The sequence below is a fragment of the Aulonocara stuartgranti genome, assembly GCF_965226115.1.
Source record: "Aulonocara stuartgranti genome assembly, chromosome: 7".
Classification (NCBI taxonomy): Eukaryota; Metazoa; Chordata; class Actinopteri; order Cichliformes; family Cichlidae; genus Aulonocara; species Aulonocara stuartgranti.
In genome coordinates this window covers 28524035-28547500 of record NC_138945.1, presented here as the reverse complement: position 1 = coordinate 28547500, position 23466 = coordinate 28524035, and the positions used below count along the sequence as shown (strand labels likewise).

At 40.9% G+C, this 23466-nt stretch overlaps 1 protein-coding gene across 3 annotated transcripts in view; it reads right to left on the bottom strand.

The window, feature by feature from the left end:
• The window catches only part of strbp (spermatid perinuclear RNA binding protein), a 101514-nt gene extending 88361 nt beyond the window's left edge, over nt 1-13153 (bottom strand). The window contains exon 1 of one of the 3 annotated variants that reach the window (XM_082539184.1): nt 13060-13153. The gene's annotated coding sequence lies outside the window, so the exon portion shown is untranslated. Of the gene's footprint in view, nt 1-11534; nt 11823-13059 lie in introns of those variants that run through there. The other 2 variants (XM_082539183.1, XM_082539185.1) reach the window with 2 other exon arrangements.
• Between the last annotated feature and the right edge of the window lie 10313 nt (nt 13154-23466).

Genomic DNA, 23466 nt, shown 5'->3' with positions numbered 1-23466 from the left:
GTATGTACCACCGGCAGATAGAGGAGGTGGCTGATATCCAGAAATCCTACCAGTGGCTGGACAAAGCTGGACTGAAAGACAGCACAGAGGCACTAATCATGGCAGCACAAGAACAAGCTCTGAGCACAAGATCCATAGAGGCTGGGGTCTATCACACCAGGCAAGACCCCAGGTGCAGGCTGTGTAAAGATGCCCCAGAGACAATCCAGCACATAACAGCAGGGTGCAAGATGCTAGCAGGCAAGGCATACATGGAACGCCATAACCAAGTGGCCGGCATAGTGTACAGGAACATCTGTGCCGAGTATAACCTGGAAGTCCCGAGGTCAAAATGGGAGATGCCCCCAAGGGTGGTGGAGAATGACCGAGCTAAGATCCTGTGGGACTTCCAGATACAGACGGACAAAATGGTGGTGGCTAACCAACCGGACATAGTGGTGGTAGACAAACAGAAGAAGACGGCCGTAGTGATCGATGTAGCGGTTCCGAATGACAGCAATATCAGAAAGAAGGAACACGAGAAGCTGGAGAAATACCAAGGGCTCAGAGAAGAGCTCGAGAGGATGTGGAGGGTGAAGGTAACGGTGGTCCCCGTGGTAATTGGGGCACTAGGTGCGGTGACTCCCAAGCTAGGCGAGTGGCTCCAGCAGATCCCGGGAATAACATCGGAGATCTCTGTCCAGAAGAGCGCAGTCCTGGGAACAGCTAAGATACTGCGCAGGACCCTCAAGCTCCCAGGCCTCTGGTAGAGGACCCGAGCTTGAAGGATAAACCGCCCGCAGGGGTGTGCTGGGTGTTTCATATATATATTTAAATATATATATATTGAAAGGCTTTACAAAGTCACTATACGTGCTGAACTGGTACTCAGATAATTGTATCAGTTGTATCTGCCTTACATGGGGACCAGTTCAGAAATTAAACTTGCACTGGAATATTAATTTGACAGTAACAAGTGGACATACACATATTCTTTTTAAAAAAAAAAATATAATCTTAATGTGCATGTCAGCATGAGCTACTTTGTGCGTACAGAAGAGAACAGAATCTCATAAATCCTACTTTCTTACGATAAGCATATATAAAAATCTAAATCTGTCATGGCCCACGCAGTATCTCACTGATAATCTCCATTACCAATTACAGGGTGATATGCTACAGCTTAACATGAAAGCAGCAATTAATCTGCTAACACCGGTCAGTGGATCACTGCTGTTGAGAGAAAATATTGCTTATGGGGATGCAACTGCATGCACAACACAGCCAATGTATTCCGGTCAATTATTTTTAACTGAGCTATAATCTTCACTCATTTTCTGTGAGATGAACGTCAAATGTAGTTTTGACTGTTTCATGATCCCAGGACTTTTTTCTTCTCACAGTAGCACAAATAAAAGCCTTAGACAGCCCCAGTGGAGACAGACTCGCCTACAGTTTCTTTTTCTCAGAGCTTTATTACTTATTATTTTCTGTTACGTTTTATAACGGGAAGGAGAAGGAGATAGGAAGGGTGTCTCATTTCCCTGAAAACAAGTGCTTCTTTAGACAGAAATAGCAAGATTTTACTTTTTTGAGATTGTAGACAGGTGTCAGTGCAGACAGAGTGGGATCACTAACAACTAGCACAACACAAGCAGCTACAAACCTTCAAGAACTGACAATATTTTTCATGTTTGCTACAAAAACAATCTTTCATCTGCTCTTTCTGAGGTACAAATTTTTTTTTTAAAAAAGACAAGAGCCTTAAAAGTGACAGACAAAGCGCACAAGGACAGGATATCACAACTGTGATGAGCAAACAGCTCTACAGTTTTTAATAAACAGAGTATTCTGGTAATCAGGTCAGTTTTTTATCTTGCAAAAAAAGCGGAATAATGAGAAAATATTAAAGATTTCTTTGACAATCTCTTTGTCATAAAAGTTGACTGAATAAACCTGGGGGTTTTTGGAGCAGAAAAAAGCAATGAATGTCACCTTGGTCTCTGGGGAAATGTGAATGCCATGGGGCCTTGGGTTTTGTGGTTATAACTTATTGATCACAAAGCAAAGTACAAGTCTAACCTCCCAGCTTTTTCCTATATGGATCCAAAGAGCACAATTTTTGTTTTTTTACCTGCATTTGTGAAGTAGCACATCTCAATCTGTCATGATCCTGGGTCCTTTTGACCCAGCGTTTTGTGTTTTCTCTTCGCGATTTTGGTTCTGTTCTTCCTCTGGTTAGTGTTTACTCTGTTCTGCCCGTGTGTTCCTGTATCTAGTCCACGTTTCTTAGTTTGTGTCCTTTCATGTGTAAGTTCCTGTTTTATTGTGAAGGTCTGTGTCTTATGTGAGTGTTTTCAGTTTGCCTCCCTAGTCTCGTCATGTTAATTACTCCCAGCTGTGTTCCCACCTGTATGTAATCTCCCTGTGTTCTCTGAGTGTATTTAAGTTGTGTCTTCTGTCATAGTAGTTGCTGGTTCGTCTGTGTTGTTTCCCCTCGGTCTCCCTGTATGTATTTCCCCGGACCTCCCTGCACCGTCATTCTTGGTTTGTGTTGTTAGTTTACCCAGTTTAGGTTTCAGTTTCATGTTCCTAGCGCCTTTGTTGTTTGCATTTTTGTTGTTAATAAACACTCACCTGCACCAGAGCTGCCGCCTTTTGGTCCTATATATATTCCACACGGCTTGCCCCCGCAAACCGTGACACAATCAACCTACTGGAATTTGCTCTTTTTATGCCAACTTTTTTGTGAATACAGTTTTGTACAGCCGCTAGGACACATTTCACAATACTTAGGTCACTTTTGCAAAACTCTTCACACAATTCTCCTAACTGACCTTCAGCTTGGCAAAGCAGTTCATTTCACATTCAAAATGCACTACAACTACCAAAACACTTTATTCAGGTCTCAAATAAACTCATTCTTCCAGAACACTAGCAAAGGTTGACAGTCGACAAACACACTTTGTCACCCACAAAACAATGACCTAAAAAACACTAACAACATGTAGCATTACACAGTGTTTTCTTGTGTAAAACAAGGACACATCTCTCTTTATAATTTCAATATATGTTACTGGAATGAATCAGACATCATGCAGAATTCGTTAATATTTGTTTATGTATTTTTATTTTTTTGCACTAAGTAATCCCAAAATACAAGAATTTGTATACACACCATCCACTGATACACATACAATAGTAATGCTAATCTACTCGGTCTTCTCCATTTGGCCGCAGGTTCTCATCCACATCACATCTTATGTCATCTAGGGCAATACACCTAGGAAATAATCTTCTGGCATGCCAGAATTGAAAGAGTTGAAAAATTGAAGGAGTAACACCTGTGTAGATGTTCATCTACAATGAGAATCAGCTGTGGCTGGTTAAACTGCATTTTTAGATTTAAAATATGTTTCAATAAAATATTGCTGTTGAATTTTGCTGTCTTTTTAAGTTTTGCATTGTGTTATTGTTTTGGCCATAAGTTTAACAGTTTTGAAAACAGTATGTAAGTACATGCAAAATGTCCTGTACGTACAAAGATTTTTGGCAGTTGTTGTGTCTGAGTGAGAAAATAATTCATGAAATTTGAGAGATGTAGTCATTGAATGCATTTTGTGCCAAAACAATGATAACTGGTCCTCAGTTTAGCCCACATAGACTTCTGTTGTGCTCACTGTGTGAGGAGTTTTGCAAAAGTGATCTAAGTATTGAGAAATGTGTCCTAGCGTCTGTAAAAAACTGTAAATGAATGATAACCTTTTGGGGAGGATCTACTGCTACAAAATATATTGAAGGTTTGCAACCCTAGCACCCATTCTGGCCTTTTTTGGAGCAAACAGAGGAAAGCACCTTTCTCTATGGCACTTGGATCAAATTAACCAAATTATTGAACCAGCTCGGATTCTGCCTGGCAACTTTCCAGCGTCAGTCCAAACATGTCCTGTTTGGTCTGAATAAATAGCTCCATCTTCCTGGAAGTCAGAACGAGGGCAAGCTATGGTTTCCCTGATCTAAGCTCTTTTTGACACAGTAAGCAGAGCTGGGACATGAGAAGGGGACAGGCAGGGTTGTGTATGTGTGTGTGTGTGTGTGTGTGTGTGTGTGTGTGTGTGTGTGTGTGTGTGTGTGTGTGGGTGGGTGGGTGCAAGGATGTGTGCACACTTTTGAAAATGAGTGTATTAGAGGACAAAACAGTAAAAGAGTGAGATGAAGGAGCAGGAATTAGTTTAGTTGCCTCTACTTTACCTAAACTGGTTATCAGCATGTGCTCTGTAAACATCATATGCTTGTGTGCGCCTGTGCATAAACAACTGCATACGAGGGAGAGCTGCCAGTGATTGGCAGTATCCGAGTGATAGAGCAGGCGGGCATCCAAACTGTTAAACAAAGGATAATACATTTACTCCTTCAGTAAATGTGGTGTTGCAACACCTACTAACAAACCCAACCATTCAATGAAAAAGTACATTCTTAAACCTGCACCATCTTCTGCCACTATCTCCCCTTTCCTGGTAAATCCAGCACCACCTATGCAAGTAATGCAGAATATGCAGAAATGTAGTGGACTTCTGAAAGCTTCCATCTTACACCAAATACAGTGTGATATTTTAAAAGTGGAGCAACACACTGTTCTGATATTTTTTCCCCACCATTTTGACAAATGTTAGTCTAGCGCATTAGTAAAAGGAGAAGGTTTATATTTATTGTTCATATCCAATGTGCTGTTTGCCCGTTGTAAATGGAACAGCAAACGCCCAAGCGCTTGGGTCCAGCACAGGAAGACAGCCCAGATATCCAACAATTCACAAAGAGACAGGCAAGGATCCAAAAATCCAACAAACAAAATTTACAGGAATAAGCCAAAGATAGTGATCAAACATCTGGCAAGAGATCATACAAAAAAAAAGACAAAGACACAAGAAAATGCTAGTAAGCTTGACACAATGCTTTGATAATCTAGGAGGGAACAAATTAAAGGAATGGCTATATATTGGTGGGAATTGATAAATTGAATTGATAAAAGGTTATCACAATAATTAAGACATTATATGGATGATCATTTTCTGAAGGAAATAGTTAATACTTTCCCAACACTTATCTGGACTTTATCTCAATTTGTAGAACAAGGGTTGTGTAAATGCCACACTAAGTGGTTTACAATATATGGATGCAAACAATTTAGCTCTTCTTGGAAATGCCACTGAAAATAATTCATTCATTATTTAATATACAATTGACTAAAATCATAATGTAACCACAACAGGCCATTTTTTAGATAGACTCACTGTTATTTCTACAGACTCAACAATGAATCATATAATGAAGGCTGCCTTTGTGTCGTTATAAAGCAGCCACGAAACACCCCCCCCGAAATAAAACAAAGTTCACGTTAACAGTAACTTGAAATCCCATCCTCTGAAACACTAATTTCAGCTTCAGTGTCCCTGTACAGCGGTGGTACAGCGCTATGGTGCAGTAAACCTTACATGGCCATCTCTTGCACTGTTTCTGTCTTTCCTGGTTCTCTCTCCGCCTCTGTGTGTTTTCTCTCTTTGTCTCCGTATCTCGTATCCGGTGTCTCTGTCACCCAGAACTATTCCTGGATTCCTGAGGTGAAGGAAGCAGGAATGGCTGATGTGGCTGTTGGCAGTAGCATTTTTTTGTGTCTCTTTTCTGTCTGCACACTTTTTATAAAACACACGCAGAGACAATATTCTTGCGTTGATGACTTTGTTCCTTTACCAAGTGGGGAAGATGTTTCCTTGTGTTTGTGAGACAAAAGCCTTTCTTGTTAATGCACATGGGTGTGTTTGCATGTGTACATTTGCATATGTGTGGCACACGACACAGCTGAAACTGAGATATGGTCAGGCGGATGGATCGGAGTTAGCAGGTTCTTTATTATTGTGTATGGAGGAATATTCAAAACAGTAGCACACTCTCATGTTATCTGCCCTTTGCACAGTCTCACCTGCACTACAGCACCTCTGGGACTGTCCTCAACTCCCTGTTGTGCTTACTGGAACCTTGGCAGCCAGCTTCCATATCAGCCAATTAGGAAAGCTTTTACTAAAGCTCTGGCCAATTGAATTAAAGCTACATTTCCTTGCCAGATGAGACTCTAAATGTGCTGCTGTATGCTAGAATCTGAGAACTGGTGGAAAGACTCCTGTTTCACTGATAGGCAGTGGGCACCAAAACACACTCAAATGCTGCAGAGGTAGCAGCAGGAGAGAGAGACGTCCCGTGACATTGCTGTGTCTCCTCTTATTACTGAGTGAGTGTTACTGAGATTCCAAACTGTTTAAACTGAGCACATAACATAAAGCACACCAGAGCCCAAGCTGCTGAAGGACCATGACGCCATTCCCAGGCGTACATAAAACAGATGCAGAAGAAAGAGAGCTGAACCGAGGGACACATTTAGAGGTGACAGGAATCAGGCAAGTGGAGTGAATACACAAGGAACAGACAAGCTACAATATGATAAAGCCAATAAACCTACATCTCAGGCAAATGGCTATTCTCGCCTTCAAAACTCTCTCAAACAACCTGGTTAAAATATGTCGTCATATAAGCTTGTCAGTATTGACAGTAATACTGACAACACTATTTAGTAAGTGTCTTGATTCATGCTCAATCATCCAGGTAAGTAAATCCCAAAAGGTTGATTCTGTTCATATGGACTTTTTAATGAGAAGGCCATACACTGTCATTCATACAACGCTGACCTAACAACAACACAAACTGAAGGAATTAGATAAAAGATAAGCTTTTGCCTCTGACATTTGAATGAAAAATCACAAAAATTAGTTTTGCTATGTTGGCGATATAATATGAATCCTTAACAAGTTCAGAAAGTCAAAATGTTGTGAATAAACACACGAAAGCAAGGTCCAAAATGATAATTAACTTAAAAAATCCTACATAAACAACATGTACAGTATAACCGCTCATACCAAATGGTATCATCTAAGGGCTCCAGTCCTTAGGGTTCCAGTTGTTTATTTGATAATGAGAGGCACACAGGTCAGTAGAAACTGATATCAGTTGCATCTATGATCATTCATATTTTAATTTAATGCACTTTTACTTTGTTCAGTAATTTTGATTTTGGTTTGATTGCTTTTTGGATGAATGAATGAATGAATGAATTGATTTTTGATGAAATCATCATCATTTAATGTATCTGACAATGGAAAATGATTCACAGATTGGTCCACTCAGACATCTCAATTGCTGACTATGTGGAGATCTCTGAGGATCTAGCTTCAGTTCATATAAAAATTAAAAAACAAACGTTAAAAACTGCAATCTTTAAAATACTCTTGAACCTGGAATTTCTCTTTATCTCTGTAAATATAACAATTTCTCTTGTGACAACCTCAGAAGCTCTATAGGGATTTCAATTTATGATTATGCGTTACAAAAGTAAAACTTAGTGTGGATGTTGGAAAAAAAAACAAAATGGTCTTTGACAGTGTGGAATATATTTAGAAAAAAGAACCTGTCAAAAACCACTATTTTATGGTTTATGGCTGATATTAAATTGTCACTCTGCTGTGTCTCTATTTGTCTTTGCTATGTGTGCTCAGTCTATCTACTAGTGTTGCCAGTTCTCTATGTGTCCTTAATCTGGGTATCTGGTCCCAAGTAAGTTCCATTAGTGGAAATTAAATCCATTTTCAAATCCACTGAAGCAATCCAAATCCACTGGGTGCGCTTCAATCGCCTTCCAGATTCTAGGGAAATCAAACACCAAGGGCTAAATGGTAAAACGCCCTACTTTAAATAAAAAAAAACACGGGGTTTATGTCTCAGGAATGTGAAATATAGGCATATCAATAGCGATAGTATAGTGGAAATTTCCATTTTAGGGCCATAATGTCACCTGAGCTAAATATATTCATATATATATGAATATATGTATATATATATATATATATATATATATATATTAGGGGTGCAACGATATTCGTATCGATATTGAACCGTTCGATACAGTGCTTTCGGTTCGGTACGCATATGTATCGAACAATACAACATTTGTAATTTATTTTATCAACTTTCCTTCTGACGATGCTGTCTGTGTTGAGCGCTCAGTGAATCTGCGTTCGACTACTCTGCCTAGGCTGCACTGTCGAGCGCAGATCCACTGAGCGCTCAACACAGACAGCATAGTCAGAAGGAAGAGCGCAGGGCAAGCTAGCAAGACAGAAGTTAAGCTCTCCTTACAACATGGACCTCCCCCACCCTCATTCAGATCTGGCGTTTGGAATTATTTTGGTTTTCATGTGACGTATGACCCTGAAGGTAAGCGAGTCATGGACTAAAGTAAAACAGTATGTTGGATGTGCCATGCAATGCTCAATTACATGGGTGGGAACTAGTGTGTTAGCGCAGTTAGCTCGTTAAAGTGTTGGCCGTCTAGCCCCATGCACGGGGCGATCGGCGGTAGCTCGTTAACGGAGATTTGCCGTGTTGTGGCGTTAAGGTCATTTCAACGAGATTAACCTGAAAGCACTAGTGGGAACACAACGAATATGACGGCACATTTACGCCGACATCATCCTAGTGCAAAGACAAAAACAACTAACTAACTTTAGCCGAGTCATTTGGACAGCTATTAGCACATGATTCTCCTTATGCTGCTGAGAATATAGCCCAGAAGAAGTGTATAGTATAGCTTTTATTTTGGAAAGAGACATTTCTCTGTAATAAACTCTCTTTTCCAAAGATGAGTGATTCCTCAATCAGATACAGGGCTTGCAATATCGCTAGCCCGACGTCCTGGAGCTAGCGATTTTTTCAGTCGGGCTACCAAAATCTATCTCTTCCCTGCCCGTCGGGCTATTGTAGGAAGGAAAAATATATGGCAATGCTTTTGCATTCTTTCAGAAATGTAGCTGGGTAATTATGTCATTGGCATCGGTGAGCCACTGTCAATATGTGACATATTGAAATCGCGTTTGAATTTGCGCTTGTTTTTTTGCTTTCACTTTGCAATCGTGCGAACTGTGTATAGAGAGCGACAGCACTGATCTGTGAGTGATGATAATTTGTGCACCAATTCCTCTGACATTGTCTTATTAATCGTTAGCTTACTACGCAAACATGATAAGTGAAATCACCCGCAGCAAGCTTAAACATGTGAGAGGTTGATCGCGCAGAGAATCGCTGAGCTTATGTGAGTCCGTGTGTAAAAGCAGCAGGATATATATTTTAGTTCTGCTGAGCCAAATAAGACAGGTCAGGGTGAAGAAGTGACAGCCAAAGAAAAGCTTACCACAAAACGGAGAAGTTATGACAAATCAGACTATAAGGCAAAAAGAAAGTGCAGCTTTATGGTTTCATGGACAAAAGAATTTCTGTGGCTGCAATATGACGAGCTAAATAACCAGGGCTGCACATAAGTGGTCCGCAGGTGCGCATTCGCTGTCAAAATAAAAAACACGCACAAGGGTTAGGGTTAAATTTAAAAACTGTACTTTTAAGTTAAAATATATATTTATAATTTTAATAAATGACAAATTAAAAAGGCATGAACGTTTTTTTTGTATCGAAAAAATATCGAACCGTGACACCAAAGTATCGAACCGAACCGAACCGTGAATTTTGTGTATCGTTGCACCCCTAATATATATATATATATGTCTAGATTCAAAGTTGAAACATCTATGCCTGTTTCATCTTTGAAACCCCCCACCCCCCCCACCCCCACAAAAAATGCTTTAAAAAAAGTCTGAGATGTCAAGGGGGAATTATGAAGAAAAGGGGAATCAGGGAAATCTGGATTATCAAAAAAGGAACAGCAAGGGAAAACAATGCTTAAAAGAAGGAGGAGGAAACAAAGACAGACTGTGCAGGGTGATCATACAATAACAGCTCACTCTTTCCCTCCTTCTCATCCTTTTATCTTGTCAATACTCAGAGTTCACTGCAAAGTCAATGCTTGGGCGAAGGAGTCCACGAAAGTGCTGGAGGGGCCTGGAGCGCACGCATGCACACACACAGACACAAGCATACGCACACTTTTTCAGCCTAACCTATGTAATGCTCACTTTGTAGGGCTGCAGGCAGATATTTGTCCACTGCAGTAAATAGCCGTGTACGACCACACAAATAAAGAAGTAAGGATGTAATAATCCTGTCTCCCCCTCTCTCCAACACGTTCACAAAGTCTACTGTGTGCAGTACAAGACGAGCATTATACGGCTGTAACAAGTAAGGACTAAAGAAGCCTGTGTTGCCTCTCAATAAATCAACTCCATTTAGGCGAGAGAGGCAACAAAGGCACCCCACATTTCCACATAACCAGGACAGGTGTGGCTGAGTGTGTCAGCAAGGGGCACCTCCTGCACACGAAAGCAGGTTGGAGAAGGGTGGAGCAAATAAAAATAACCTCAAGGCAACAGGCCATTAGTCAAGCATGAGGACCACCAGACACAAAGAAACGATAAGACAAATGAGAAGCACTGGAGAATAGCAGAGAGCAAAAGCAGCTCAATTCACCAGTCAATAAAAAGAGAAACAAACTATCTGCACATAACGAAAAAAAAATTAACAAGAGGAGAAATATTGCAGCATCAGACGAAACAAGTTAGAAAGTTCTGCGTGGTACTGCATGCTGGTAGGTGTGAAGACCTTTGAACGCTGACAAGCTGACACGCCTGCTGTGGTCTTTCGAGTTGTTCCAACACCGGGAAATGAGGCGCACGTTTACGGTTTAATGCGTGGGGTTTTTTGTTGTTGTTTTTTTGGTATGCCAACAAACTGGTTGAGCAAGACGGGAGAGCAGTTCAGCATTTTCTTCCTCTCTGTCACTCGCTCGATGACGGGCATGCACGCACACGTATAGACACACTCGCGTAATAGGACACATATACACACACAAAACAGGAGGTATATGTATGTAAGGAAGTAGCCAGTTAACCTCAGTGATGAAACTTTGATCACTTACTTTTGGTTCCCTAAATCTATGCCCCCGTGAAGGCTAAAGGTGCATTTAAAAAAAAGGAAGTAGTTAAGTAACATAGCAATTTAAAAAAAATGCATTTAACACTTCAGGAAGACTTACCCCAAAAACCGCAGAAGAAGGGTTTGATAAAATATTACAGCTAAACAATTGAGACCTTTGTGCCAACGGTATAGCCTACATATCTTACAGTCAAGTGCGGAAGTGGGCTATCAGACACCTGCTATAAAAGATGAACTACAGTCGACCGACACCATCTGGCTTCATTGTCTTATTCTTCAAAGAACGGTTAATTTTTGAGACTCAAACATGTCTGACTGAAAACGTAACACGCTCAGTAACAGTAACATTAATAAAGTTTATAGTGTACGTAGTTCCTCTTTTTGCTTTTTTGACAAGGAAAAGCGAAAGCAAAATAAAAATAAAAATAAATAAATTATTTAATGCCAGTTAACTTAACCACAACCAACCGACAGGGAGAGATAAATTGTTCAAACTCTTGCTACTAGATTCTCAACTCTGCCTGGACGGCGCGCCGTAGAAAGGCGTCAGAAAACATCAAGAAAATACTTACGAGGTTGGCAAATGGGCTGCTGGGAGTCCGTCAATGACTCAAAAAACCCCACAAAAATATATATCCGAGCAAAGACAAAACAAACCCGATAAACAAAGCTCAGTCCAACACGTGAGCGAGACGAGCTGTCACCGTCCACTCGCGACGAAGAGAATAAAAAAAAATCACGAGCGCCTTGACAACCTGGGCAGCGAGCGAGCGCGAGCCCGGAGCCGCCTGCTGGTCTATCCCGCCTCGCAAGACACGAGAGCGGAGCCAAAGAGAGGGAGAAATCTCCGGAGATGAATGGCGGGAGTGCGCAGGCGCGGACGAGGGGGGGTCGACTCATTCCGCTGGAGTCGGGCTGTGAAGAAGGCAAGTGCAGAAGTGCCGCATGTATGTAATCTATAGCCTACTACTAGCTCTCCGTACCAGGAAGGGATTTTAGAGGGGGAAAAAAATACGTGACAGCGTAAACAGCCGCTGATATATGGCGATAAAGCTATTCCTCAACCCATATGCAGACACACATAGCCTATATATACATTTACACACACAAAGAGAAAAAGACAAGATACGAGCTTCTAACTGAGCTTTTTCATTAATGTATAGCCTGTGCAGCTAATGACATTACTTTGAGAGGTTAGGCAAGAATTCACCGCAGATTCATTTATATTTACTAAATCTAATATATGTGATATCTAATCCGAGGCTTGTAAAAAAGAAAAGTCGATTGTGTCCATTAACACAATCAATTTTAAATAAAACAGAAAATCAGATGTAAGATGCTGAGTAAACAAGTCAGCATGAAAGAAAAGGTACGAGTGCTTGTTTAGTGATTTCTTTTTGTAGTTGAAAGCATTAAATACGACTTTACTGCCAAAACAACAGAGTCAAAAAAAAAAAAAACTGAGCAAAGAAACTGATTTAAAAAGCATATGAGGAGCTATAGCCTATCTTCTCCAGGGCTCCCTCTCCATCCACGAGAGGCATTAGCTACTCTCTCTCTCTCTCCCCCCAGACAGTCTTATAAATAATTCAGCAAAAAAAGCTTATGCCTCTGCCTGGCTGCATGCAGCACCAAAAAGCCTCTCACGCTCCCCGGTGCCACAGCGTCAGTCTATGCTGGCGTTACCAATTAAGCTAAAATAAATCTAGAAGCAAAATAAAGTTCAATCAACATTCTTGTTTCGCAAATGGCTGTGGAAGATCAGCCAGATCAGCCGGGGATTACGAGGCTGCTGTCAACTATCAATAGCCTCATGTGCCTGGAAGAGACAAGGGGGAGAGGGGGGAAAGAGGAGCTGGAGGAGGGGGGGGGGGGGGCTGAGTTTCAATGCGTAGACGGTGCAGGGCAACCGAGGATGCTGTTTGTCCTGTCCGCGGATCTGATCGGAGGAGAGCAGAGTCAACCCGCAAGCGACAACAAATGAATCCAAGACATCCCGTCCCAAAGCTGCGCATCTGAATTGCTTCATGCGGAGCTGGTGAGGGGAGATGAAGGGAGTGAAGGGGGAGTGTAAAGCCAGGACAAAAAGCAATTTACCTGCACACTGCTCCCGTTCAGCCTGCCGTTATTACTTCCCCACTCAGTGTGGCTTTCAGGGCTGCCGCTCACTCAGAGCTGCCCGCCGCTGAACGGGAATTTAGACGACGGGATTTGTTCACGTGGCCCCGTTCGGTGCTCCTAATTGGCGGAGCTCCTGGAGCTGCTGCTCCATTCGCACCTGTGCAGCAAACGGTGCAGCCGACAGCGGTTCACGGAAGAGAGGCAGGTGCAGGAGAGGAGAGAGAGAAGGGAAGCAGTCTGGCAAAAGGTACAACCTCTCGTAACAGTCTAATGCAACTCTTCCTCCTTGTTTTGTTTAATTTAAATAGATTCAATTTTATTTATGTAGCGCCAAATCACAACAACAGCTTTATATTGTAAAGAAAGTACACCAACAAACATGCAGAGAAAACCCCAACAGCCAGACGACCCCCACTGAGCAAGCATAAGGCAACAATGGTAAGGGTTGGGGTGTTGGGTGGAAGAAAGGATAAAGAGACACTAAGTTTAATTAAACTCCCTGAATAAGTCGGTCACATAACTAACAGCTGAAGCATACTACAGACAAATATTTTAGTTTTTTTTAGCTTTCTTTTGCAGTGTTGGCTCAATATGAGATATGAGATACATCTGTTACACATCTGCACAGCAGAAGAATTTCCGTGGCTGTCGTTTGAGCAACTTGGCGTTATCCACATCCATGAGCACATGAAATCCTAACAGGGCCACATATAGCTAACAGTAGTGTATTTACAGCAATGCATGAGTGCATTTGATTTACAGTAATTGGTGCCTAGTGTAGCCCACAGGTGCTTCTGCCACATGCATAACAACGCACAACATATTTGCAATATGCTATGCATTAAATACTGTATTTCTGCTTGAGACTTCTAAACAAGGCTGCAGCAAACCTCAGTATGTACAGCCAAACCTTTATTCCTTTAACACATGCACACACAATACACGCGCACCATACACACGCTGTTATTCATCTACCTACCTAGGCCACAGCATAGTAGCAGTCAATGGTGCGGGAGTATTTTTAGATCTTATGTGGGTTGCAGATGCTGCTGTACTCAACCGGGTCATAGCAAACAGAAATCTGTTTTCACTGTAACATTCAGTGCCTTTTGATTTCCTGTCAGATTTCCCCATCCTGTCAACATGTGCTTTGCCTTCCATCTTCTTCTTGTGCAAAGATCTGTATTACCACTTTCACCTGAGCACACCTGTCTGAATGTGGTCATAAGTCGTAATCTGTTAAAAAAAAATCTGTAATTTTCAGTTTTCTTCACAGCTACTGGCAGATTGGCCTCCAGGCTGTTGGCAATAATGTACCTCTGTGTTCTCCCCCCCCCACTCAGTTTTGGCCTGAATTAAAAGCATGTTGGGTTTTTTAGGGCAACATAGGGCATTTATAATTGACTGTGATAAATCTGGCTATGTTGCAGTTCCAACTGCAGATAATTCACAGTGAATCATCTTACAAGCTTGTGTAAATCTTCAAGACATTTCAAAATTCAAGCCGCTGAAGTCGGTTTTATAACACACCTTGATGTAGGTTGGAATAACTATTTGTCACGGCATCCTTGAACACTACTCATGTTTCCAGACTGGAGGGGTTCCCTTGGTTTTTGGAGTCAGGGGGTGGAGAGTTATTATCTGGGAGAACAAAAGCTGAAGAGCAGAGAACGCAGCAGTCTTCGCCTCCTTGTGTTTCCGTCTATCCTTTCCTTCATCCGCCCCCATCATCTCTCCACCCCCCCCCCCCCACCCCACCCCCCAACACATCACCACAAACGCCTGCCATCTGACACCCCTCTAAGGAGTTCTTTAGTTGTCTTCTAAACACACAGGCACACACAGACACACATATGAATTGCTGGTAGTGAAGATGAGCTCCTATGTTCTCAATCCAAGGCAGCAAACTGGGCCAAATGGCACAGAGAGAAACAGACGGAAGGACAGACAGAGAGACACTCTCTTTCAGTGCTTTAATCGAGCCTATGTGCACCTCAAAAAAGAGGGGAAAGATTGAGAGGGACTTGGTGTTTGTGGACCATATAGTGAAGGTCACAGCATGTGTGCACAAACCGTTGGTCATTTGGTTCAATGCCACATGGCTGTCTGACCACAAGCTGGACACAGGGAGCTGTGTGTGTGCGCGAGGAGCCTTGCTGGGGCCGGACAGAACTTCGACGGGTAGCAGATGGTGGTGCCAGCGTGGGATGGACATGAGAGCAAGGTGGACTCACACACATGGATGAACACAGGCGGCCCTGCCTGTGGTTAGACAGCCAGTGTTGCCAGGAAGCGTTTCAATAAATGCTAATCTGACTATCATACTCCACCACCCTTTGTGATTGTTAACAAACATGTAGAGTTTTATCATTCCTGTGTCCTAATTACTTCTGATCATTATGCAGACCACACTTCTAATTTTTGCTTTCTAATTAAAAAAGTTACCTCAGCGTATTACCGAAGAGATGACATGTCACCGTTAACAAAGAAATAATCAGCGTTGATAAAAGAAGGCTGTTTAATGCAGCACAATAGTCAGGCAGCCGGTAAGATGTCTGTGAAACCCTAATTTGTTTAAATATAGGATGAGTTTCACAATTAAAACAAAACCCTTTTGTCAAAACTGATGCACATTATACACACAGACAAACTTATTCAAAGCACAAACATACAGCTCCCCGGGCGCACACATATAAAAACATCTTCATGGGACTAAGGCTGAGCAGCTGTCTGGGGAGTGCGGGACATCTCTATTGTTGGAGTGTGATGGATGAGATGGGAGATTTGAATGCAGAGCTGAAGACTATAGACCGAGAGGCAAATTTCCTCTGCCTATAACGTGTACCTTCATTACTGCAGTCAATGGAAAAAGATGTTTTTCCTTTTTCCATCTCTCCTAAGGTGAGCACAAAGGCTGTTAAATTAGGGTCACACAGAATGAGCAGATGATGACATGACACTTCGACAACACTGGTGTTGTGTGAGGGAGATGGATTTATTTTGAGTTCATGTGCTTCGGTGCAGTTGTTTCCTATATGCATGAAAACATGTCTGGCTAGCTTTGTGAGGCAAACATGTTTGACCTTCCCTCTCCACTTACAATGTTGTAATAATTGCAAACACCGCACTTATCCTCAACCATAATCCCAATCCTAAACTTAGATCTGAAATTAAACCCCAAGTCTTAACCTCAAACTCTCAAAGCTCTTTGAAATAGTGTCAGCTAAAATGACTTTACTTTTCCAAAATGTCTACAACTCAGTGCTCACAAAAGAGGCCATGCAAATTCACCCACAGACACAAACACACAGTGTGGCTTGTGGGTAAAATAACGTGTGAACATCTGTTGCCAGTGACAGGCAATGGTAAGGTGAGATCGTGCTCTTGCCCCCACCCGAAACCTCACACATACAACCAATAAAGACACACACACTCACCCCGTCTCACACACACATACAGTAAAGCCTGTTATCCTGTGTGCAGCTCAAGCCTTTGGCTGTCAGATTTGATCTCAGTCTCTCTGTGCTGGTGGTGACAGAATGACATACACGCTCATCAAAAGGGTTGATACTCTCCTTTGTTTGCCTTAATACTGCAGGACCTGCTCACCTAAACAACAACCTGTGCAAAACTTTGTTTTCCATGCTGTAACTGGAATGGAATAGTCTTTTCACAAGTTTACTAAGAAATAAAACATGAGTAGGGTATAGTCACATTATTTTCTTGGCCCATGTGTCCACCTGTGTTTGTATGTTAGGGTCTTTATCTCTTGTTTCTTACATTCAGTTTTATTTCCCTTGTCTTGTCTTCTGTGATTAGCTTCACCTGTGTTCCCTACCTGTTACCTCTTTCCTCCGCCTGTATGTATTGACCCTGTCACCTCTTTTCCTTTGTCAAGTTATCCTACATACAGTATATTGCCAAAAGTATTCACTCAGCCATCCAAATCATTGAATTCAGGTGCTTCAAGCACTTCCACGGCCACAGGTGTATAAAATCAAACACTTTGGCATGCAGACTGTTTCTACAAACACTTGTTAACAAATGGGTCACTCTCAGTGTTATGATCCAGGTGAGCATCTGGTGTTTTCTTGCTGTCAGCCTGTGTCTTCCTGTGTCCACATTGTGGGCGGAGCCCAGGCTTCTCACCTGTCATCCATTAACGGCAATCATTGAGGCAATACGTACAGCCAGCAAAGTCTTGGTCTAATTGCATTGTAGCTTTTTTGTCTATACACTGTACCTAAATTGATTTCCTTGTGCCTTCAGTTTCCCCGCCACTGCACCGCTTAATTCACCTGCAGCTTAGTTCCCTGGATGCTGGTCACTTTTGCAAGATTCTCTGCATCGATTCAAACTGCCTGTTAGAAACTAAGCATCTCATTGCACTCACCAGCCTGTCCTCCTGCCCGCCGTCACTCCTGGATTCCTGGAAACAAGATTGGAACCTCACTTGATCACAAACTTCTTGGACGCTACCTTCCCCAGAGCCCAAACCCGCAAATCCAGTATTCACCTTTCATCACTCAGCATCTAATCATGCTGTCCCTCTGTTTCAGTGCATCCACATTAGAGACTCCCACTACCTTCTCATGTCTTGTTATCTTGTATCTCTGTGCACGCAATAAAGTTTGTTATCTTGTCGCTGTTCGCATTTGGGTCCATCTCACGTGCAGTTCCCTGGGTTCCCTTGAGCTCCCAGGAGCTCAGTGAATTCCAGCCCAGTACTGTGACAGGATGCCACTTGGGTAACAAGTCCAGTTGTGAAATTTCCTTGATATTGAATATTACACAGTCAACTGTATGTGGTGTTATAACAAAGTAGAAGTGATTGGGAATGATAGCAATCAGCCACAAAGTGGAAGGCTATGTAAAATCACAGAACAGGAGTTGGGCTCTTCAATATCATGCTCCCAAGATTGCAGGGAATAATTTGGGGATGGCCTCTTCCTGTTCCAAAATGACTGCACACCAGTGCACAAAGCAAGGTCCATAAAGACCTGGATGAGCAAGTTTGGTATGGAAGAACTTGACTGGCCTGCACAGAGTCCTGTCCTCAACACCTTTGGGAAGCTGTTTTACCTGAGAAGGGTGGGTCGACATCATATCAAACACAATGGATTAAGAATGGGATAGCACTCAAAGTCATGTGAATTTTTTGAGTATTCATGTAAAAGAATAATTTTGGCAATATTGTTTAGCTGTGTGCTGGCTAGTGGTTTCCAGATAACACTTCTAATTACATTTTTAATTTGTAATATTATGTTACTGATATTTGATTTTTTTTGATACAACAGATGATTTGTCGAGCACTTTAATTTTAGGGCATCTCATTTTCAATAAGAGAGCACAAATGAATGGAAAATAACTTGAAATAGATTGAGAAAAGTATACTTGCATGTTATCAAACTATAGGAATTCTTTAGGCTTTTAACTAGAAAGAAGAAATGTTTGTGCAGATTCTCATTCATTTATGGCATGCTAGTCTTAAGAGCTTCAAAAAAGACAAGCTTTTTTAAATTTGTTGTTGGTTTTTAGAACTGAAGAAGTCTCTTGGATAAGAGGGGAAACATCATCACAAAGTTAAAGAAGTCCACTTGCCTTTTTAAAGTTATTAAGACCAATTAGCAGAAATTAGGAAAGGACACAAACATATGCACAGGTGCGTGAATATACACACCTGCTCATGCACATCTGCCCAAATACAGGGGCTGGTGAAATTTCAAAGCTGGAAACACACAAAATCTGAATGAACAGACTTCACATTGATGGGTAGATGATGCAAAGCAGTGAAACCAAGAAGTCACTGTTGTATCAGGCTCATATTAACAAGCCTCAAGGTGTCTTAGCTTGACTGTGCAAAGTGCTGCTTATAAGACACCCCATCAAATGTTCAATGACTTTGCACTTCCATTCAAACTGTGAAGTAGACACATTAATGAGTACGGCAACAGCGAAAGAAAGCCAGGAAGCCACCGCCATCAGCAAGAGAGGAAACTGAACGACTACTGGTACTTCTGGTTGCAGCTTTGATCTTGATCTTGTCAAAGATTGTAAGGTCAGTGAGGGGCATCATCACGGTTTTTTCAATGTCTGCTTCATAAGTTGAGCCATCTCAAACACACTGTTTTATCCCAGTGAGCATAAACTGTATTTTATGTTTTAATTCAGACGTAAGAATATTCGTTTTTCCTTAGAAGTGATGAATGTTTACTATAAATTCAAGCCACATGTAATGCCAGCTGCATCAGATAATAGTTCAGCAAAATATTCACATGTTGGTGCCATATGGACTCAGCATAACGCATTCTTTAAAACAGTGCCACGTAAAAATGCATGAGTTAATTATAGTGGTGATACTAGTGATGCTTCCAATCCAGGTGAGGAAACACTCTGAAATCAGTTTAATATCTGTCTCTAACTATATGGAAATAATGCACTATAATTGAATACAGTATGTTAATTTGATCATGTCTAAATCAGTTGTGGATAGTGGTCTATTTAAAGTAAAGTTTTAGTAGTCTATATGACCAATGGACACTTTATTAGATACAGTTTCCTAGTGCTGAGTTGGATGCTTTTCTTTGCATCTAGAATTGCCTTAATTCTTTGTTGCATGGACACGGTGCTGGAAAATTTTTTAAGAGATCTTTACCCATGCTTTCATGTTGTGTACACCACAATCAGATGTACACTACAACAACCAAATGTCACAGCAGAACAAAACTCATAAAATCAGGCCATGTTTTCCTAGTCTTGTGTCTAGATAGTCCTAAGTGTTTGGACCCAGCTGGACTTCCCATTCTTGGATCTCTCTTGAATGAGAGGGTGAAACATTTTTTATGAAACTGCACTCTATGAGTAGAGATGTTTATCTGGGAAAATCAGTAGATTAGCATTTTCTGAAATACTCAGACCAGCCTGTCCAGTAATAATAACCATGCCCCATTAAAAGCCACTTAACCAAGCTTTCTTCCATATTCTGATGCTCAATTTAAACTTCAGCAGGTTAACTTGACCATGTCTAAAATCATTAACAAAGAGTTGAACAGAAAAAGTGCCTAACCGAAGATGATGCTTATCTTAAAGTATCAATATTTATACCTGTAAACTTTGAAAACAGACTGTTCTAGATTTTGAGTACTTTTATTTTGATATAGGCACAAATACTAACAAACTGATCATTTAAAAAGAAACCTTTCTAATTTGAGAAATCTCTGTCCATCGCCCCATCTGTCTGTCCTGTTATTATTCCACAACCTGGGCAATCCTCTTGAAATTTGGTGGATCTATTGCTGGGGACAGCAAAATTATGTATTCTTTTATGCACTGGCAATGATGAATTCCAAAGCATGTTTCCATTATGCCTACAAATCCCAAAGGAGTTCCAAACCTTAACCTACGTACGATTAAGTCTTAACCATACGTGAAATAGGAGTTTGATGGCATGTTAAAAAGAGAGCCATCGAGAAATTCTAACTTTTAAAAATATTTTCTCTTGGATTTCCTGTGTCAGATGATTCCAGTAACCCTTGAGTAGTTTGAGAAAGCTGCAACTCGTAGTAGTAATCTCCCTAGTGTTCCTGTTTGTGTTTCCCTCTGACTTCTTAACTGTTTTTTTATTAATGTCTTTGTTGGCTAGTTCCTGTTTTACATTTTACTTACTTAGCTTTCTTTTGTGTCTTGTACTTCCTTTCTGTCCTTCCAGATTCCCTGATTAGTTTCATATGTTGTTAATTACTGTCACCCTCCTCACCTTTGTAATTATTATATTGTTACATTCTGTGGCTAAATACTAGAAATCTTGTTTACATACAGTTTTCATACAACACCTAAAACTGTAAGGGAGCTTTTTTTTTTAAGTATTTTTACTGAATGGGTGCTCTAAGTACTCAGTCCATCATTCTGTGGTATTTTATAACCACCTAGCCATGTCACAGTACATACCCTTGTACCTTAAGAGGTCATGTAAGAACTACCAAACACTAGACCTCTATACACAATATGTTAAGTCACTGAAATATCCCATTATTATGATTAATTATTATTCCTAACCTCATTATCCTCTAGCTAAGTGTTACAGTAATTGTGTAAGTGCTGATGCCTGATAGATGGTGTGGGTATTGGTGTGTTTAGAGCAGAATATTAAGAGTGAAGCAAATCCCTGGGACTTAGGTCCAAAGGAATTATGTATGACTGACACTGCTCTGTTTGTAATACCATCTATTGTACTCCTGCTATCTCCCTCTATTTTCCACTCATTACATCACTCTGTCAGTCTCCAGCCCTCTCATTCAAAACATTAGCATCCATTTCAGTCCTCCCACTTGCCTATTCGTGGGTCACCCTATGGATTCTGGGTAGTATGATGAAAATGAAACTAGGATATTTGCATCTTTGGGACTAATCCACTTTTAATGTGTCCCAGCCTTCTTTTGTTTACGAATCTGGCATGTTGGGTTTAAAGGTGTTAATTACAGTTCAGTTTTAGAGAGGCAGCTGTCCACTCCTCCTTAGAGAGCCCACAGCACAGAGAGACATGTGTGTGCATGTTTGCAAATGTGCAATTAGAATCATGTGCCAAATATTATTATTTTTTTGCACAGATCTGCCACTGGGACGAACTAGATTCATGCAGGAGAGTGTGTACACAAACACATTCACAGTGACATTTTCATGCTGCTTTTCATCATCCTGCCACTGATAAAAGAATTTAATTTCCGTTGTGGAGCAGTTTATTACAATTAAGCCTTTCCTTATGGACTTTTTGTCACTTTAGTCTTTTGATTAAACACAATGCAGACCTTTGGGATTATGCCTTGAATAGAAGTTCTGAATCTAAATCATGTTTATATGAGTTTTAGTCACAGCTTTGTACAAATATCCAAGTGTTCCCTTCATTAGCATGGATTGACAGAGAAACTGCAACATTTAATCTGTAGTGGTCCATGAAAAATAGAAGAAGGAAAGAAAGATTGATAAGATGTATAGATTAATATATGGCCAATATGGAGGCTCTTTATAAAAACAAAGAACCTCCATAGTGGTTTTCATACAATGCATGAACAGGCTTCCTCTTAAGCTGGATTATGATAGTCACTTCCTGAATTATTCCTTCCACCTTTAATATCTATCTTTTTAGTCAAAGCCATCTTTTGGGGGGTCCCCCCAAATTCTGTACTTTTCATTATTGCTGCAGTGACCTGAGAAAAGATCAAAAAGTGCAGGTAGTTTTAAAACAAATTACTTTGTGGTTCTGATTTCAGTGATACACTGCAGACATACCAGCACACACAGCAGGTTTCAGATGTATGATCAAGGTATTGTTCCTATGATCTACAGAGATACAGCTTCTTTTTAATGTAACTATTTTGTGATTTTTGTCAGACATAACCACAGAGAAAAAAACAAAGAGGAAAAAGATAAATAGGCAGAAGCTCCAAATCACATATTACAACCCCCCCCCCCAGAAGAACTGATTCATTAGCCGAGTAAACAAAGCCCAATATATCCTCTATATTAATATAACCGTAACATAGATTATCAGTAGGTTGAAATTTAACGTTTAAACTGCAGTAGCTGTCACATTAGTCACATTAGAATCAGTCGATGTATGTGAGTTATCATTAGGGAAACACTAAAGAAAAAAGTAATAAAGCAAAAAGGATAAAAATGTAATGTGGGTGTATGTAGTCAGTTTGTAAAGTTTCTTTTAAGGTGCATGACCACGTGAGTGTGCTCACCAGAGAGTGGGAGATAGAAAATAGAAAGATGACAGAGGAAGGGGAAAATCAAGACAGCTTGTCAGGAAAAAAAAATCTTGTCTGTATTATGCGCAAATGTACGTGTGCGTCTTGGGTTTTGACGTCTACCTCTGATCTGCAGGCTGAGACGAGATTCACACCTGCTGAAGATTCTCATCCCAGACACTCAGAAATCTGTCACCACCACATTTTGGTCTCTCTCTCGCTGTCAGATTTTCAGGGATCCTATTTCCACCCTTATGCTCGGTTTGCTTCCTTTCTCCAACTTTTATGTTAATTTATTTCTCACTTCTGCACTGGGTTTTAAGGCAGATTCTTTTCCCACAGAGATGTGATCTTTCTCTTTTTATAACCTCTTACACTTTTTGATCTTTCTCTCTTCTCACGCTGTTCCTTTCTCATTATTATTTCCTTCCTCGGTCTCACACTCGCCTCTCTTGTGACTCTGTCTGCTGTCCTACTGCTTTTATACATCCCATTACAATTACAGAATAATTGGAGTTGTTGTTGAAATCCTTCATGGTGCTAGAGAGAAACACCATGAAAAAAAATATTAACACATTAAAAGAAGCTCAATGTAAATATTTATAAGTATTTGTTTCCCCCTTCATCTAAAATA